The sequence below is a fragment of the Dufourea novaeangliae genome, unplaced genomic scaffold (genome assembly GCF_001272555.1).
Source record: "Dufourea novaeangliae isolate 0120121106 unplaced genomic scaffold, ASM127255v1 scaffold8, whole genome shotgun sequence".
NCBI classification, from domain to species: Eukaryota; Metazoa; Arthropoda; class Insecta; order Hymenoptera; family Halictidae; genus Dufourea; species Dufourea novaeangliae.
This window is the reverse complement of record NW_015373923.1, coordinates 3932545-3944858: the sequence shown is the minus strand read 5'-3', so window position 1 is coordinate 3944858 and position 12314 is coordinate 3932545. Positions and strand designations below refer to the sequence as shown.

At 48.9% G+C, this 12314-nt stretch overlaps 1 protein-coding gene across 1 annotated transcript in view; it reads left to right on the top strand.

The window, feature by feature from the left end:
- LOC107194892 (hemicentin-1-like) overlaps positions 1 to 12314 on the top strand; it is a 98666-nt gene that overhangs the window by 29730 nt on the left and 56622 nt on the right. The gene's annotated exons all lie outside the window — the stretch shown is intronic.

The window sequence follows — 12314 nt, the reverse complement described above, 5'->3', positions numbered from 1 at the left end:
ATCGTCCTCTTTTCATTCTTGCTCGCGACTTTTCCACGAATACCAGGTGAAATGTAAATTCCCCGACACAATCTATAATTTTCAATTTCTTGGGGCTTATATCGAGGCCGCGCGTCGAGTATCGAAACGTTCCTGGAGGTATCTCGATCGGTATCGAAGCAAGGAAATTGGAAACGGAATATAACCTGTCTTTGCTGGTTGAGCGGTTTGTATTTGGACAACGGTAGTCGGGAATTTTGAGTCCAGGGAACCCGTTGATTACAACACGCGAGAAAGATCTTTAGTTTTGTGACTCTGTTCGTCGATATCGGATCTCTGGCTGGCTGTGGAGGTCTTCTCTTATTCGAGTCACGCGTACGATTCGCCGACGTTTTCGATATTCCTGGTTCGACCGGCGCAAGGCCGCAGCGTATCCTTGTCCGTTGGTGGGTCTCGAACGTGTTCCGATCACAGGTCCTCGTCATTCTCTCCTGTGACGTTCCCACGTTCCGCATTCCGCTTCCCTCAAAGACGTTCCGGTCCACTCCGAGCGCCTCTCTGAAGGGAGATTGCCTAATCAACGCGAGTCTCTGCTTCGAAATTGAATCGGAATTGTTCCTTCCGGAACCACCAACCTATTGCTAAGTGGAACGAGTCAGCGCCTGTTACTACAGGCGTCGTTGCGGACCTATCGATTACGAAGGGTATTCAATGAAAAATCGTAGGATCTCGAGGTTCAATCTGCAACGAGACGTGTCATCAATTTTTGCGGTATAAGAGTGGATGTTTTTCGAGACTTTAGGTATGTAAATACTTTCCAGTCGCCGCGTACTACGTAGGAAATTGATACGGCGTCGACGACTCGTCCCTGGTTGGTACCTAAGGTACGTCCAACGTTGAATCCAAGTGAATTATCGCGATGGAGTTTCCTGATTTTGACCGAGAGTGTTGATCCTTCCGATCGGAACGAACTTGGGCGAAGTCCCCGCCTGGTCACGGATTTTCCCTGAATCGTGGTACGGGCGGAGCAGAGGCGAAGGTAAAGCTTTCAGGAAACTCCGGATGGGAAAGATGAAAGCGCGAGGGGTCGAGGACAAGGGGAAACGCTTAAGCGAGTCTCGGTTCGTGGCAAGTCGCGGGACTTTCAACAATCAGGAAACTCGTCTTCGGGCTCGATTCTTTTCCTTCGGAGTGTGCAGCCGTCGACGTAGTACGCTACTCCCAGGGGATAAAAAGAGAAATGTTCTCGGTATCAGAAAAGTAGCTGCGATCGAAACGATCGCGATTAAGGGGCCCAAAGCAATTAGGGAAAATTCCGCGAACAGTGAGCAACGACGGGAATACCGGTTCTGAAACGGAAGAGTAAAACGTTGCGACGAAACAGTCGGCTATTGAAAGTTACCTACGGACCGCGGCGCACGAAAGGAGGCTAGGTCGGAAAAGGCTTCGCCGAAGGAGAGAAAACAGTAGGTGAACGCGAAGAAAAGGAGAAACACACGGGCCTATGAATTCTCGATCCGCGCACGGATGGTAATCCCTCGACGTCCCGACACGGCTGTTCTGTCTCGTTGAAAAGGTAGGCGCATCGTCGGTGGTACGGGATTGGAGAATGAAACTTCACGGGAGCATGTAAGAGGAAGAACAACGTCGGGAGGATATGAAACCAGGGGTAGAAATGAAGTAACGAGTACGCTGAAGGAAAATGAGGGACTGTTTCGTAGGTGGTTCGCGAATCAAGACTGATGGTAGCGGCAAGCTATTTCTGTAGGTTTCTTCGCCAGGTTCTTTGGCCGAACGATTCTTCCAATCCATCTTGTTAGACGCGTTTGTAGGATTTTAATATCCCGGATGTCACCAAACCGAAACGATGCGTCTGAACAACGAAGATCCTTTCGTTGCATGTACACTGACGAGCAAACTCGGTTTCCGCTGGGGGACAAGCGAGGTAGGCAAAGAGCCCACTACCATTTAGTTTTGGGAGTTATTGAATTTTATGCCACATTGATATTCGGTTTAACGTTTATTTCAGTACTTGAATTAAATTTACCAAGTGGTAGGAGTCCCTCCCCTAAAGGAAGTCGAATTTTCTCGCGAGGGTACATACCTACATTCGGTACCAGGTGGAATTAGAACACGCAAGATGTATAACCCTCAGTGGAGTCGATGCAAGATGTCCTTCGCGCGGCGTATTGTGCTTGCGGTGGATGTGGATTTCGCAGAGATTCTCCGGAGAATTTTTACTAGCGACCCGTGGCGATATTACATACTTAGCTGACGGCGCAGCAGCCGCTCGTGTCCACAGAGACTGGAACATTCGTCATATGGGAACCCTTTACTCTTTCTCGCGATATCGTTTTTCACGTCGAGATATTATTCCTTTTATGGGTCGAAAGATGAAGCAGTTATTTTTCGCGAGGTTGCCACCGTGACCTTTTCAATTTTTCCACTCGCTCGTTCCCGAAACCGTGTCACCGACCGCGATTTTTCGGGTAAGTTCGCTCGACATTTTCCAGACGACGCGACGTTTCAAAGCACCCGAACCCAGCGGACTTGAATTTCCCTCGCCCGTTAGCTCCTCCATAGTGCCGAACCGCCCTCGCGTTTTACGAAAATAAAATGTATCGCGACGGACGGCGACGTAGCGTGTTCACATAGTCGAAATACGATACGATACGGGACGAGACAAACATCTTTGAAGTTGCACCGGTATTGCAGGGCCAACTCGATTTTAGAAACGTGTCGTCGGATAGCCTATCCCCTGGGGTTATCCAGAATATTTTCCTGCGATCTGAATACGATCGCGAACAGTTCCGGAACACCGTGCCACTCTACGCCGAGAGAGTTTTAACAGATTCGTCGCTTTGTCAATCTTTTTGGTTAGCAAGTTTTCCGGAAAGTTGGCGTATCGGCATCTTTGAGAGAGCGTCCGCGTGCGAGACGCCGCGACGCGACGTATTGTCGTCTCGCGAGACCTTTCCTCGGGATGTACGGTGCGTATTTTTCTGTACTTGGAACCAGTACCTGTCGGTAGATTTCGTCGTTGAATTCTGTGTTCTCGATCCTATCGGGTTCTTCGGCTCCGCTATGAATGTGCTTCGTGCAAAGATGCATCAACGCCAAGCGAATCGCACTCGCCACGAAAATTACAGTTTCCGGAAATACTATTGTCCGTGACCGTAACGGACGACCGAACAATTCTGAGGGAGAAGAAAGCACATGTGTTCGCGGGGAATTTCTGGGGAACGGGACTGCAGGAAGGCTACGTCAAACGGTACGCCTGTCCGATGAAGAACAACGAATTTTACGGGCTCGTAAACGATTCCGACGTCCCCGTAACTCAGCGCGAAAGGGCTCCTTCCCTTCTGTTATCCGTCCCGTCGTTTACTTTTCCGGTAGTAGCGGACCGATTCTCCCTTGACATTGTCTGCTTCCACGATGCCGCCATTAGTTCTCCATGCCTCGCGAAAAGACGCTTCCTGCGTCTTATCGACTCCGACTTCCGTTCGATCGTGTTCCGCGTACGCTGAAATCGACGAATGAACGCGAGCTGGAGCGAAAAAACGAAAGTACCTCTGTCGAGTTCCGTTCGGGACCCGATACATTACCGAACCGTGTAGTCCTCCTCTATGGCCCGTCGTCGAATTCGAATGTTCGCCCCGATCCTTCGACCATCCACGAGATATTCGAGCGATTGAATTAAACGAAACGCCGTGGCGACCCACGCCGGGATCAGACCATTCGTTGTACTTTGGATTCATTCCTTTTAGGATTACGCAAATATTTCCCGTTTACCCCATTGGGTTTCCCCTCTTTCCACGATCCTCTCCATCATTGACGTTTCCATTTGTTTTCGTACATCGAGCCCCACGATCTACGCTAAGCTCGTTCGTTTTATTCCGTTGGCTTCGTTCGAACCGAAAGGACGCCGAGCGGTTAACGAATCCGTATCGCTTTTCTCCGGTTCCGAATAGTTTCTTGTATCGACTGGTCGCGATTCGGACGACTCGATGTTCCAGAACTGGGTAAAATCGAGTTGTGGATTCTACATAAAACCAGTGGGTATTAATCGTTGGAAGACGGAAAGCGTCGGAATACGTCACGCGCGAAGATTACAGTCTTGACGGTTTATTTTATATCCCGGGCGTTGTACGGACAAAGCAATGGTGCTCGTTGTCGGTTGCGAGTGCCGAATATCCTTATATAAAGGGGCCAGACGATTCCGGGGGCGATAAAATTTATCACCGGCTGCCGGTCGAGGGTGAACGGTATCGGAAACGATATCGAGATTTATCACGGCAAGTGCGGCGACGGCGGCGCGATTCTCCTCCGAAAATCGGTTCCGTCTTGGTGGTCTGGACCATACGAGCCGCGCAGATTCAATCGAGAGCCGTCGCTCGATACGTTCGACACGCTCGATACCATCGAATGCTCGCATTATAGATAGCGAGTGCCGTTCGCCGTGCTGTTTTCCCCGTACCGTCGAAGACGCCTGATCCATTTGAAAATTTCCATCGTAAATTCGAGACGCTTCCGAATGTCTTATTCCCGGCGCCGTTTAGGAACGCCACTGAGCCGTCCCGATTCCCAGCTGCGTCGGATTCGAGTGCAATAAGACGGTTCCTCGAAGCCCAGCGACTCCGCAAGAAAAACATCGCACGAAATAAAACGAACGACTTTACCGTTCGTCGCTTAGAGGCCGTGAGGGTAGAAGAAACAACTTTACGATCTAAACGCGAAACGAAATTTCCGCTATAGGAAGCACGAGGGGGTCCGGGCGGCGCTAAAACAATGCCGGAAGGTTAGTCGGCGAAACGAGAAATTCAATTGGCTCGGCGAACGACGAAACCACGAATCACCGTTCATCCGATAAATCTCGATATCCCGCTTGATGTCGCGATATTTCGTACGCCGTTCGATCGTCGGTTTTACTGCCTTGTAAACTCTTGCCGTTGATATTTTCGCGGAGAGGCAAACAGACAAACGGACAAGTCGGTTCGATCGATGCCCCGTAGATCGAGGGGGGATAATCGTAAAACTAGTGTACGTTTGCGTTAGTCTACCTCCTGGATTAAATTTACGGGTAATCCGCGAAATAAACGGACAATTTAGCGGAAGCTAACTGTCTACTTTCACCCTGGTATCAGCCTGCGACGCCGCGTTATCATCCGTAGCTAAAAAACCGGCGCGACACGACGCGACACAGGGCCGTGGGTCGCTATCGTGTCTGTCGCGATACCTATATTCCATGAATAAATCACACCGCTATATCGGTGTGCAATGTGCAGCTATTATCTGCAGACATTCCACGATTCAGTTCGCTGGTATCGCGGTAAAACACAATTTTCGCCATTAAATGGAACGAGTTTTTCTTCGTTGTTGGCTGTTGTTTTCGTCCGTACTTTTCTCGTATACTACCGCGAATGCTTATCAGGTCTGTCTGTAGAACGATGTCGCGAGTTGTCTCGTGCCGCTTAGGGTAGATTTAGACACGACGGAATTCGCGCGGATCCTATTCGTATAAGTTTCCATGTAGTCGTTCATACTTATCCGCAGGGATAAAAAATCCACATGGTCGTCGCCGACCGACCGCAGAAAGTTAGATCGTGTGGAAAAAGTTAGCTCTTCGATGGTGTTCAGTTATCGCGTGGAAACCGCTCGAATCGAACGTGTGTTATTTGCATAGTCATGGTGGAGCGCTTCGACACCGAGTTACATGGAATTTAGAATTATATATATAATAATATATAATTAATTACATTATATTGCATGAAATTAGGTCTGTTAGTATTGGATGTACCCAATATTTCCTTTATCTTCGTATATTTTTTTTTGGCCAAGTATCGGCACACAAAGTACTTGTTCGATTTTCATTTTGATCCTGAACAAAAATGACCATGAGCTCGATATCCGCGTGTCCCCAGCTTGTGTCTAAACAGCCAACAATTTCCACGCGGTTCGAACCGCACGGACGAAACGCGCGGATTTCGTCGTGTCTGAACTTACCATTATCGTTAGCCTGGATGCTGCCGCACCGGAAATACGCTTATATCCGGTTACACGGAAGAGAGTTATCGTCAGCTGCAAACAAAGAGGTAAACGATCGCTAGGTTTCGAGTTTCCACGCTTGAAAGTAACAGAATGGCGGAGGGCTGCCCCTTGCGTCCGAGATACGAGGCTGAGGATTGCTTGTCAAACGCAAACGTTCGACGCTGCGGTAAGAAAATGGACGACTCCGCGGCGAGCAATAGAAGCGGCGAAAAACAAAAGGTACACGGGACAGAGAGAGGGAGAGACCTTTCGAAAGAATAACGTAAGAGCGGAAGGCAGGAAGAAACTGTGAACCGAGTCTATCTTCCTCGGTCACGTTTGCTCGGAGTCGAAGGCGTTCGTAAAACATCCAATTTCCGTGGAAGGCGCAAACCATAAAACACTACCGTGTTTCTATTCCGGTTTGGCGGAACGACAGGCAGGCGGGAATTCTCGTTCGACAACTTTTATCGTTCGTCGATTCGACGGACGGTTTCGCGACGAGCTGTTCAAAAATGAAGGCGGTCCCCATGACCGAACGGTTCGTCACCGTTGCGTGCGAAAGTGGAAACAGAGGCAGTTGAAATTTGAACCTTTACTCGACGAAAACCATAGACATAGAAATATATAGAAAGAGAAGGATTAATTTAAATTAACCACCCCTCGAAGTTTCGACCCGAAAGTACTATCTCAAAAACCAGAGATACATGGAAACTTCTACTGGACGAGGTTTGCGATTTTTGATTTAGAATAATATGGTGTTAACAAATTGTCCAAAATATAATTTGTTTATACCATAAAAATTTCGGATCCAAACTTCGAGGGGTAGTTTCACCTCTTAAAGTCGCGTCTCAGCCGATAAAAAAAAATACGTATCCCTTAATTTTGACTGCTTAACAGACATACGAAGTTTTATCAAAATCGGAGGTGGACACTTCCGTGCCTTCCCTTGTTAGATTTAAAAAGAGATGCCAAGTCATCCAAAAGCTATCATCTACCTCTTTATAAACTTGGGTAGTTCGTTTCAGCGAGATGCGCAGTTTATATTTCTATGTCTATGACGAAATCGCATCGACTCGCATTACTCGTCGGATAAGGAAACAATTGCCTATGCGAAACACAACACGGCCGCGCTACACGCGTACGTAATTATGTACTTTGCAACTTGGAATCAGTATGTACGAAATTAACGCGCGTGCGCTCGAACTGGAAAGTTATTAATTTTCCGAGAGTGCGCGATGGAAGGTCGTTTCTCTCGGTCGATATAAATTATTACGGCGATATGACGTCGGGCGTGACGTCGACGAAGAAACGGACCAGTCCGCCACGACGCGACGCCCTCTCCGAGGAATAGATACATATATACCTGCATGACGAGCGATTTAAAGGAATATAATTCGTAGCGAAAACTCGAGCGGCACAATTTGTCGGTGGTGCATGGAAATTGCAACGCGGCACAGCGATCTCTTCCCCCTTTTTCCATTCGGGTCGTGTTCGTGCGCTGAATCATTTACGCCCGCTGAAATCCCGACGAGGTTGTAAATAAGCTCGACAGAGTTCTTTAATTAAAACGCGGACTTTAATTGTCGCTTCATACAGCCGTGGCCGAGAAATAAAAACCGAAGATTTACGGACGAGTGGACGCGTAGATTGCCGAGAATTTATGGGGGGCCACGCCGTTCTCGCCTGAAAGGAAGATCGAGCAGCCAGGTGAGTGGCCACTTTCGGAAATAAACAGATTCCCGGATCGGTAACCGCGAAAAAAAGCGACAGGGCCGAGATCTCGAGGTGTCACGCTTCCGTAACCTGTCGCCTGCATTCACGGATACTTTTCTTCGCACAAGTGTTCGGTGCATCGAGTGTTGCATCGTCCCTCGGCGTTGCAACTCGAGACAGATGCCGTCTGCTTATAATCGTTCGATTCGATGCAACACCGACACGATGCGACGCCAGGACCGATTCCCCTGCAAAGTTCGAACGAGAAATGCTGCATCTCGGACGGTATCCTCGGGAAACATGCAACGGGGAATACAATCGGACGGGGAAAAGCGTTTCGGAGAATACACAAAGAAATACGTGTGGCGCATATCGGAGAAACGACGCGGCGCGGCGACCGCCATAGCTGTAGCACGCTCGCATAAAAATAACATCGCCCGCCCAGCAGGAATTTTCCTAAATTTTTAACGGTAATCGTTACGTGGTCTCGGCCCGATACCCAAGTCACGCAGCCAGTCGCCAACACGCGGAAGATGGTTGATGCCGTCCACCCCAAACGCCCACCGCTGTGACTCACGTGTACACACACAACCACACACGGACGTGTACGGCTATATCCTCTTCACGTGTCTGTTGCGACGCGAAAATAACAGAATGCAACGGTCGCGTCGCGAGAATTCGATAAACCAGAACTGTCCGAATCTGTATTGTCTTACCCTCTACGATTTACTTATCGCAACCGAATTGGAGAGAAACGGAAAAGAAAGGAAGAACAGAGACTCTGGCCGTGAGCATAGCCAAATTATTAGTCAGGGGTGGAGGAGGGTAAAAATATTAACACATCGACTGCCACAGTGAAAACGGTTGTACGTAGCCAGACACACTTTATTTTGTTTTTAAAGTCATAAATTGTTGAAAATATCTGCGTTTTGTTAATAGAACTGTTGGTCGTGTTTCAAATTGTACTGCAATATTAAATATTACGCGAAAATTTGATATCTCTGGGAAGGAAGGGGGTGGGGCAAAAGCCACCTTTTTCGCAAACACAATACGTAACACTATAATTAAACTCATTAATACAATTCGTCAAAATTATGTCGTCTGCGTTTTCTGTACCGTCCGTCTTTATTGCTAGAAAAAGGCCACTGAAAATACGATCGGCATTGCCACGATTCACTCTTTTCTCTATCACACATGCAACCAACTGCCTCTTGTTATACACAACTCAACCCTTCACGACGGCAATGAATACAAAACGATCACTATCACACATATAAATATAAAATTACGTTCGCAATGATTACATACGAAAATTACCCTACACTAATATTGCTGCTTCTCCGTCAGCGAATCTTAAGCTAGTAGAAGACTGTACGAACCCTATACACATTAGTCTCGAAGACAACGGTGAAATATGGTACATATCGTTGATCTCAGCCGACGTTATCACGGCAAGCGTCTAGATTACGACCAGGCTTCCGTCTCGAGGTCAAGAGAGGAAAATCGAAATCACGGTAATCGTCGGTGGAGGTCAAACGAATACAGCTTTGCGGGAGGAACAGACGACAGGTTTGAATCTATAGGTGTCCCGGGTCCACGAAGGGGAAAGGAGGACGGTCGCTCTGTGGAGCACGTCGTGGTCCGATAGCGTCGGAGAATATCCCGCAAATGGTGCATCCGGATCGTGGCGAGGAAGAGATAGCTGCTCGCCGGGTCTTCCTGCACGTACCCATCGTGTACTAGGTACAGTATCTCGTACACAGACCCGTCTGAAAACGTGTAGAAACTATATACTAGCGGATATTCGCCTATACAGAAACGAACAAACACGCACGGGTAAACAAATGCACGACGGATCGTGCATAACGTCCCGGAGCTGCGCGTCGCGGCGTGGCCCGCCGACACGATACGGTGTCGGTGCTGCGCTCACGACGCGACGCAAAACCGACGCGTATATGTATGTATAAGCGTCGAGGTGGTAGCACGTACTTAAAGAGACAAGCCACCAACGCCGTTACCTACGGCACGATACACACAGAGTCGACGAAATAAGGAGCAGGGCGAGACGTTAGCAGCTCGAAGGACTCTAGAAACTCGTCGAACGTGACGGGACTGGAACTGCTCGGTGAAATTCGCATTCCCGTAGTTTCCTGTCTTCTATAAACTCAGCTGGCTGTCCACCCTTCGGGTGTCGCGCGTCCATTAGCACTGCATCCGACTCCCGTGGGTCGAAACACACCCCTCCAGTCGCAAGACAACGAACGCGCGTATTTCACCGTCAACCGTGACGAGTCACGAGACCGAAATGAACGGCCACTACCGATCCGTCCGAGTTTTCTCGTCGCGATCAAACGCGTAGCTAACGGATAGGAAAAAAGGCCCGGTGACTGGGGGTCTATTGGAGGAGAAGGAATGAATCCACAACGAATGCACTCGAGAGAGGAACTAAATCTCTCGAAGAACTGGAGAGTTCAATAGCGAGTGCGTGATAAAGTCTGGAAGTCGATAAATCTGATCGGTGTCCTGGAAAGTCCGAGCGTGTCGAGGGGTGAGAAAGAGGACGAAAGTGGAAGTAGGAAAGTGGAGTTCGTTAAACGAGCTTAACGTGTGCCGCCGCGGTAAAGCATTACTTCCTCGACTAACGGGCCGTGTTGCAAACCCTATTAGCAATATATTTTCTCGGTCCACCGGATTCGCGAGTCGGCCATTGTGCCATCGTGCCTTGCCAGCGGCTAAACGGTTTACACGCTGTCGTTCAGCCGCCCCTGTCACGAAACCTTCCACCTTTCGGTCCCGCGGATCGAAATCTCTTTCACAGCTCTCGTTCGTTTCTCCGATCTGTTTCTCGCGTTACCTCAGGATATAGAGGTTTCTTTGTACGTACCAAGAGAACATCGAGAGACGTCGAACGCGACAGAAATCCCAACGAGAAGATCTTTGCTCTCGGGAAGTTTATCCACGGTCGAGACACGATTTGAAAATATTTTCGCAGACTTTGTCCCGCGTTTTCGGCCAAGCTCCGAGGTTCCTCGAGATTGTTGAAAAAAATACGATCCCGTAGAGTGAAAGAACGACGAGCACCGAATATTTAGCCGTCGGATTATCACGGTAATTTCTGGTTTTTCGCATCGTCCGGGGACCACGGTACCCGTCGAGCGTAACACGACTTCGCCGGAATATAAAACTTTACGATCGGAATTCGTCAGAAAGTCTGAATAATGGTGTTCATCGGAATAAAAGCGGGAAAGACCGTTCTCTGTGAAATCGCTTCGCGTAACCCAGCCCATTCCATCCCATCCCATCCGATCCCTTCTTACGCTTTACGAGGTTTTCCTGCCGGTTCAAGTGAACGCTGGTACAATCTGTCTGTATAAATGTACTGATTATGAAAACACGCGAAAACCGTGACCCAGCCTCTCGTACATTACTCTTCCCCCTTTCTCTTTCGCTCTGTTGTCGGTACGCGAAAACCGTGACCCAGCCTCTCGTACATTACTCTTCCCCCTTTCTCTTTCGCTCTGTTGTTCTCTCGTTTACCTATTTCTTTCGGAATAGATTACCTACGAAATAGAGTACACCTGTTGTACGTTGCGACTACACGGACCGCAATGTACCGTCGCTTTCAGAAACCATAGAAACACGTGAATCCAAATACGTCGTAGTCTTCGTGAGGCGTACCGATTTCTACGTTCTACTTGCGTCCGCCGAAGAATATTTCTAAACGGGTCGTTCGCAGCAGATCCTCGACGACAAGGAAACGGAACGGAATGAGACGCGTCGATATCGTGGTTCCAGAAAATAAGAAAACCGGGACGAAGGATCCCGCGGTGTTCGAGAACCGTGGTGTTCGGAATCGGAACTGACGGGAGAATAACTTAAGACCACGTGCAACGACAGGATATTCTCCTTGAAAATTGAACGTTCGACCGGGAACAATAGAACGGTGTTTTCATAAGGAAACGACTCGATTCTCGAAAGAACAATGGCATGGCCGACGAACATTGAGTTGCAAGAAAAAGGGTGGGTGTCTCGAGGCGGTGGATAAACGCGCTATAAAAGGTCGTGAATGCCGGCATTAGCGACGCTAAACCGCCGTCCTGGGCGGCCCGGCTGTAATCTCGACCAAGATTACGACGTCCGTCCGTTGCACAGACTCCAGGGATCGGTGAGTCTTTCGCATCCAAGACCACTTCGTCGTTTCCTCTTTTCTTTCGCTGCCACTGCTCATCACGGCGCCGAAACGGCAGTCGTTCTCCGGAGAAAGGATGTCGCAACGAGAATCCTTTGCATAGGTACCTACCGTATCGTCGCGTTACGCGGATCGATCCACGCGAACGATCGCTTACGATTTTACGGCTTTTCGAACAAATACGATTATGTGGGATCGGGAACTCCATACCCAACAAAGGAGCAAATAACATCTTTGTAAAATAGGAGGGTTCCGTGGAACAGTGGGTAGAGTCTCTGCTTTCGGCGCCGGAGGTCGTGAGTTCGAATTACGCTTGGGACCTTTCATTTTTCCAACGCTCCTACATTTGGGGGCTCGTCCGGGATGGAGGCATCTACGACCACACGAGGTGACGACGATGACG